At 53.8% G+C, this 7,702-nt stretch overlaps 1 long non-coding RNA gene across 1 annotated transcript in view; it reads left to right on the forward strand.

The window, feature by feature from the left end:
* The window catches only part of LOC123022271, a 12,896-nt gene extending 11,862 nt beyond the window's left edge, over window positions 1-1,034 (forward strand). The window contains exon 3 of the long non-coding RNA XR_006414504.1: window positions 643-1,034. This is a non-coding gene — a long non-coding RNA (uncharacterized LOC123022271). The remainder of the gene's footprint in view (window positions 1-642) is intronic.
* Window positions 1,035-7,702: the final 6,668 nt, after the last annotated feature.

Here is a 7,702-nt window from a genome sequence, read left to right on the forward strand (position 1 = left end):
TCTTTTCAATGGTATTTTACCCCTGTATTAGGATAGGGGGTGTGCACAGGGCAGAGTGATGGTTAGCAAAACGAGGTGTCCTTGCTTGATTTTCATTGTTGGATTCTGTTTAGAAGAGGCCGAAGTGTCGTGTCGTGCAAACAACAAGCCTCCCTGCACTGGGTGTTGGGGTGCCTGGACTCAGGATGGGTTGCTGCGTCTTCTAATGCAGGCGCTGGAGCCCATCCTGAGCGCAAGGACGTGGCTAGTGAGTCAGTCGGCCAGTATGGCAGACACGCTTCGGTGCACTTGTCCTGGCTGGTGCCTGGGTGGCCCATGCTGTGGCCCTTTGGGGTTGGTGCCCACCTCGCCACCCAGGAGCCTAATTTTGCTGCGTCTCAAGACGGGCTCGTCGTGCCATGTGAACTCACCACTGGGGGCCTTTAGGGGTATTCATGCAGAGGCGCGCATTTCTGCGATGCTCAGTTCTTTAACCAGCAGACTCCATGGAAAGCATTTTCTCCCCTTCTCTCCTGACCCTTCTCCACCCTGCCAGGAGGACAGGCTGCTTCGTGCCCCGCAAACGCACACACTTCAGTTAATCTGACGAGAGTCGAGAGGTGCTGTGCTTTGACGCTCTCTGTCTCTCCCTCCCTCCCTCAGGCTTTAAGACGTGCGTCAGCAGAGGGAGCGCGGCTGGTGTCAGCAGCCAGGGGCCCGTCAAGCACCTGCGAGTCCCAGACATCATCATCACGCCCCCCACTCCCACGGGGAGGGCGCTGTCGGGCGACGCTGCCAGGCAGGCGGGGGAGGAAGCCCGGCAGAACTGCTGAGCCAGATGGCTGGAGACGCAGCGACCAGGACTGTGCAACTGCCATTCAAGAGCCCGGCTCTGCGAACGGCCCCCTCAGGACCTCCTCCGTGCCTCTGGACTTCCCTGCAGCCTCCTCCCTTTGCTTTCCTCTTCCTCCCAGCAGGCTTGGGGAAGATGCCTTGATGGAGCCACATGGGCCTCACCGTGCGGACCTTCGCACCGTTCGAAGTGTGCAAGGAGCGAGGCCGTCAGGGTGGGTGGGGTGGGCAAAGTTGCAGGGGGGGAGAGGGGAGCAGGGGCAGACGTTCCTCGATGCGGAAGGCCTGGCTTCTTGGTGGCACCCTTTGGCCCGGGGAAAAGGGCGAGGCCCCCTGCGCATCGCCAGGGGAAGGCAAAAGATGACACAGGGTTTGCATGAAACTTGCATGTGTTGATTCATATGCAAAGCTAGAAAGAGTTCCTATAATTCAAAGAGTGAGGGAGACTGTGGCAGGTGACCCACGCACCTGCTACGCCTCGTGGCCAGGTGCTCCCAGGGGATGATGGGCAGTGCCAAGGCCTGTGCTCGCCTTCGCTGCGCTTCTCTTCAGAGCAGACTTGGGCTGGACAGCTCTGCAAACAGAGGGAGCTTTGGAAGAGAGCGCTGCCCTCTGTGTAAGAGGACAAGGCACACCCTCGCAAGAGAACACAACCTGCCTTAGCCGAGGCCTCAGTCGATTCGAATGCAAATTGGCGAGGCCTCTCTTGTTTATCCTGCCCTTTCCTGCCTTTGGGGAATGGGTAGAAATGTCCTTCCTCGCCACCCGTAATCCATCAGGAAAGATGGCTCAGCAGGAGGGTTTGGTGAGCAGAGCAGTAAAATGTCTCCCAGGGACTGCGCAGGGACTGGCTGTTTCCCATCGATAAGGGCCGAAAGTGACTGCAGCAGCCACCGCTTGTTTCTGCCCCTCCGGAGCAGGGTTCTGCCAGGGCAGGATTTAGTGGAACAGAAAGGAGGAAACGCTACGATTTGGGTGAATCTTTCTTGGTGGAGATAAGCCTGCCCTGCCCTAGTAAAAAACAAAGCAGCTTAAAGGAAGGCAGAACGCAGCAGGAAGGGTGCGCAGCTGGAGGATTGTGTTCTGAGTGATGCCTCAACCACAGCCCACCCTTGCAGGCCGTTGCCGCAGGGGACGGTCCCGTCCCAGCCGCCACAGCGCCTTGTGGGAGCGCTGGAGAAATGGAATCGTTGCCACGATCTCATGCCTTTGCCGAGGGCAGCCATGAGGATGGCACTGCACAACAGGTGAGAGAAAACATCCACACACGAATTGCACGAAGGGTCCTGATTGACCGTTATATGAGCAAAGACGGCACAGGATCACGCTCAGTGGCGGCTGGCTGTAGTCGATGGTTTTTGCAAATGACCCATCTCTGTATTTTTCCACAACCAAGTCTTCAGTCTCAGCATCAGGTGAACCTCCAACAGCCCATCAGGTTGGACTTGACTTCAGCTGCATCGAGATCTTCCCATCTGTGCGGCAAATAAAACCCAGCCAGCCGCTGTATACAACCGTGCACCATCTAGGGAATTTCACTGCACTTCCAAGAGATGGACTGATGGTTGGAATGAGCATTAGAATCTTGCATATCTAATCGATTGCTATCCACTGTATAAGAAAATTGGATGCAATTTCCTACCTTCCCCCTTTTTGTAATATTTGAAATCAATATCGTCACTTTCCAGGTATTGTTCCCCATTATCGCTGCTCAATTCTTTCACGACACGGGATGCAAGCATTCTGTGTGAAATCAGGCTGAATCGTTTGTTTCAGCCTTAGCATGAATTTTAGCCAGCATGAACTGGCATGCTTGCTTTTGTTTCTCTTTTTAAAGATAAGGCTTTCCAAGTCCGTGGTGGGGGTATGTATAAAGCATCTTGGTTTTATTACACATTAAAAGTTTCCACCTGCTTTTATGCATTTCTTGTCTGCTTTGTTGAAATCAGGTCAAATCAACCATGAACAGTGTCTGAGAACTGTTTTTTCACCTAGAGATCAGAACTGGATCCGCTGACTTCAAGGAGTGTTGTTCGGTTTTGCGACAGCCACAAACGTGCAGCCTACCTCTTAAGGTTGTTGTGCGGACAGAACGGAGAGGAGGAAAAACCTGCAGCTGGCTTGGATTCCTTGCAAGAGGAAAACAGTGGCATGCAAATGCTACGTAATAATAGTAAGTTAATTGTGTGGCTACTTTACTCAGGGTGCTTCCAGACTACGCTTTTCTCAAGAATCAACGTAATCTGTTCACGCACTTTTTCAGTAAGTCAGTTAATGCCCTTGCCAAGTTGCTGCAGGGCAGTGTTTCCTGCAAGTCTCTCTGATGCTGTCGTTCTAGGGAAAAGGTGTTGGTCCTGAGAGCCCTGGTTCTAAGCCGGTAGCTGTGATATCAGTGGGGCTGTGTATCCATTCCGACTTGTAGTGTGAACCCTTCGGAAGCCATCCACAGTGCTACGCTGAACCTGGGGACAGCGCTTGGCTTCATGGACAGCTCCTTGGAGGTTCAGCCAAAGTGGATTCACGGCCCAATGGGCTTCACCAGCTATGCAGCCACCTTCGAGCTGGCCTTCCTCACAGCCCTCCCTGGGTTTGCTTTCCCGCCGATGTGGGTTCTAAGTCGAGACTAAACGAGAGAGCCGGAGAGGCCTAGATGAATGGCAGGCAAAGCTGAGAGGTCTCCTCCCATGACAGAAAAGTAGCATCTGCTGCAGAAGGACAAGCCGCAAGACCCGTGCCCCAGGCCCAGCTGAGAGCAGTTACCACCCTAGAAAATGACAGGATGTCGCTGCTAAGGCAGAGGGCTCATGGAAGCCTCTGGGAGCTGCGTGTGCGTAAGGAGGGGGTGTAAAAGCAGTTGGAAGTGTATTTCTTAATGGCAGCAGCAGATGGCAAGGGCACAAAAGTGTATTCACACCATGTCAGAACCATTTATAGGTTGCCTGGCTGCACTGCAGAGCATTCCAACGAGGTCTGGAAAGTTCCGATGACTGTTTCCCAGAGGCGGGCAGGCAATGGGCTTTCAATGCAGCGGGTTCCTTTCCCTGTGACCAAATCCTGGAAAGGATAATTTGGGAAACTGGCCTGCTGTTGAAGAAATGGATGCAGGAAAGAAGGGTTTAAAATACCCTCTGTGATGTCCCGAAATCCAGCATGGGTCGTGGGCAACACTTCCTCCTGGACGTTTGGAGGGGTGGGGGTGGCCAGGGTGGGAAGGGATGTTTAGGGTTCCTGCTCTTTCTTTGACTGGGGGAGCTCCTGTTTTGGGCAGAGGCAGCTCGATCCAGTGAAATGCAGGCAGAGAAAGCTCTTCCTTTGGGTTCTAGCCAAAGCAAATGCTACAAACACGTGCACCGACTGGAGGCAGAGAAAGGGGACAGAGCGAGAATTATTTTGGGGGAAGGAGGAGGCCCAGGTGACTCTTTCAAGATTTGAAGCAGAATTTTTTTAGCACTTCGTTTTGAAAAACTTCTTGGACAAGGGCAGCAGCTCATTGCCGCTCCATTTCCTGCTTTGTTAGGTTTGTTTAAAAAACAAAACAAAACAACCACCACCTTACTAATTTATAATAATCAAAGAATTCTTCTGTCCATTTCCCAGTTCCATAGCACCAAGATTGTAAAACGTAGACACCTGAAACTTGCTGTCCGTTTTAAATGAATCCTGAGCAAAGACAGCTCTTTTATTCTTTCATCTGTTATTTGTTGAAACACATCATTGATTCGTTTTAACGAATTTAATGTATCCTATGCTTGAAGCCTGCGATAACGCTTTTCGCCACTAGGGGGAAGCACTGTGCCATCCGTGCCGTTTGCAGCCAGCCTAAATTAGGAACTGACCCTCAGGTTAGTCAGGATGGGGCAAAGCTCAAGCCCCGTCCAGGGTTCGATGCCAGCCATAGCTTATTGCAGTGTTGTTGTGATGGTTTGAAAGTCTGGCGATGGCATCTTCAAGGCCTTCTCCATGCCTTCCTACCCCTGCTCTCAAAAGACTTGTGCTAAAAGCAACTTCGCTGTTCACATTGCGAGGCCCAAGAGCCTTGAATTTCAACCAACATACTGCGTAGTTTTTCTACGCCGTTAGAAGCCGGTGCAGCGCTGCATCAGAAGAGCTCGCAAGCGGAATGGCTTGGCAACGATTGTTCCCGGAGCGTGGATCCCCCCCCCCCCCGAGAGATGCAGCGCTGGCCCGCATCCCTGCGCATTGCATTGCCCATCTCACCACTGGTCCCACCGGCTGAACACTGAAGGCAACCCCCAGAAGGCAACCCCCAGAAGTGTTCCCTTGAAGCGAAGAAGCAGGGCAGAGGGCAGGCAGAGCTGTGGGGGAGAGCGTTCCACCGGCTGGGAGCACCACCAAAGAGCCCCTGCTCTCTTTTATTGCCATCCTCCAAACCTTTCTCGAGGGTGCTTGAGGAGCGCCCTAGCACAGGGTTGTCTCGTCCTTGCTGCTTCGTGGACTTGTTTTACGGGTGCCGCACGTCCTCAGGAGAAGGAGGAAGTGGCATTTTGCTGACAAATCGGGAGAATTCTGGTGCACATATCCCTGCACCCTTTGGGCTAAAGAGACCCTGGAGAACTCCCTTAAGTAGTCAACGGACGGACAGTTTAGCACGAAATGCACCGGCCTTTGTGATCAGAACGGCGGGGCAGGGCAGGAGAGAGAAAAGGGGATGGGAGAGTGGGGGTGACCCAGACCCTGCAGGACCTCTCTGGCAGGAAGAGAAAGGTCACTCTGGCTACTCTTCCCTGCAACTTTTCGTCTTGGTCTGGGCACAGCGGAGAACCTTGGTGTTGCCCTTTTGGAAGAAGGGACACGCGGATTGGAAGATGAGGTGACGTGGCGGCACACCTTCGCCGCTTCTCCCCGTGGCATCTGGGGCGGCTGCTGGGACATGAAAGCAGCGAAACAGGCCTGCTCTCCACAGGCAAGTCGATAGACGAGTCACCGCTAATATAGTTGGAGTGCTTTCTGTTTCCATGGTGAGCTGGCAACCTGGCAGCTCAGCAGACAATGCTGCAAATTAGCCCTTAATGAAAGTTTCCTTTCTCTGCAGCCTTGGCCGAGGACCACCGCCGGGCTTCAAGGGCAGGGCAGGGCCTGGCGGGGCAGCTCCTAAGGGCTCCCACCCCGAGAGGGGCCCACGGGCAAAAGCCCCTGCCCAGGCAATGTGTGGGGGGAGGCGGTGTGGCAGCTGACTTGCCGCTGCTCTTCGCTTGCCGAGCGAGCAAGTCGGAGTCGTGATGGGAAAGAGAGGCAAGAGGGGCTGGTGGTGATAGCGGTGACCCTGTGGACCTCCTGGGACCGTCCAGGGGCCCCCCTTTACGGAGGGTACTCCTCGCAATTCGCCAGCCAGCAGGGGACAGTCCTGCGTTGGAAGATGGGCAAGTCTGCTCTGAGGGCCGAAGACTGCAGAACTGCAGCCACTGGCATAAATTTGCGTGTACAAATGCAGTTTGCACGTGTGTGTGGGTTCCCTCTGTCATCCTCATTTGTGTGTTGCATTTCCTCTGGCCTAAGTGGATTCTGTGTGTCTTGCCCAAGGCAAAACAAAAAACCACACACACACGCGTGCGAGCGCGTACGTACGTTTAGGACATCGCATATGAATGTACATACATTAACTTTGCATCACGCTTGTGGTTTCTTCCTTAAACAGTTTCTGCGTTATGTGCACATTGTGTGTCTTTTGGGGGTAGCAATTAGGAAGAATATGGGAATTTTTCACCTTTCTTTTTGGGTTTAGCAAAGGAATTGAAAAACACATGTGCCATCTCCAAGATGCAGCATTCGATATGCTGGGAGCGTTCTGTTTACTGTCAGGACCCAACACATGAGCAGGGCTGAATCTGGTCCGCCATTGCGGAAGTACCCCATTCAGTCTGTGCAAATCAGAGATGCTGCAGAGCATTTTCCTGGGACCACCACCCAAGTTCCTATGACTGCATGAGCAGAACCTTTGGCACAGCAAGTTCCAAGGGAGCTGAATGGCCCAGATGAGCAGGAGTGCAAGGCTCAGCCTCCCTGGCACAAATCCTGGAGGTGCAGTCCTAGCAAGCCTGATGAGACAGAGCATCTATTTTTACCGACTGTGTAAACCACCCAGAGAGCCTTAGCCGTGCGGCGATAAACAAAGAAATAAATAATCCGCCGCATCAGAGGCAGTATACTGGGGAAAACAAGTGGGCGGGACTCAAGAATGCCTTGTGCTTTTCCCATTGGTGCCGCCTGCAAGCCACTGAACGGGGAGCTGATGTTGGCAAGCCCTGCCCACGAACACTGGCCAATCAGGCACAAGTATCTGGCGAGCAATCCAATCAGAGAACAGGAGCTAGGCACGTCGCATGAAAAAGCGGGAAAAGGTGAGAAACAAACATAGCCAACTTTCTAGCCAATAGCTGTGCGCTCACGCGCGAAAGCAAGAGGGGTATTGGATGAAGAGCGTGCGGTGGGCGGAGTTTGCTTTTTTCCCCTACCAATGGCAGATGCTGTTGCGGGGACAGAGTGAACCAGCCGGGAAAAACCGAGGCTTTCATACGCCAACGATAAGAGGTGGGCGGGAGCTGCTCTTCCTCTCCTAACCAATGACAATCAGAGCTACTTCAAGCCAAGTCTTCGCGCGAGAGGAAAAGCCGAGGTCTCATACGCCGAGGAGCGGATAGCGGGCGAGCTCGTCATTCCTCCCCAGCCAATGGCAGGCGAGCGCGGATGGATCGAAGAAACGCCGAGGCTTTCATTGGCCGCAGAGCGCAGCGATGGGCGGGGCCGCTTCTTTCGCACGCAGCCAACGGACGGGGCCGCCCGTAGGGAGCTGTTCATTGGGCGAGGCGCAGTGAGAGGCGGGGCGTCCTGCTCCGCAGCCAATGGGCACGCG

Source organism: Varanus komodoensis, unplaced genomic scaffold (genome assembly GCF_004798865.1).
Source record: "Varanus komodoensis strain SLA01 unplaced genomic scaffold, ASM479886v1 scaffold19, whole genome shotgun sequence".
NCBI lineage: Eukaryota > Metazoa > Chordata > Lepidosauria > Squamata > Varanidae > Varanus > Varanus komodoensis.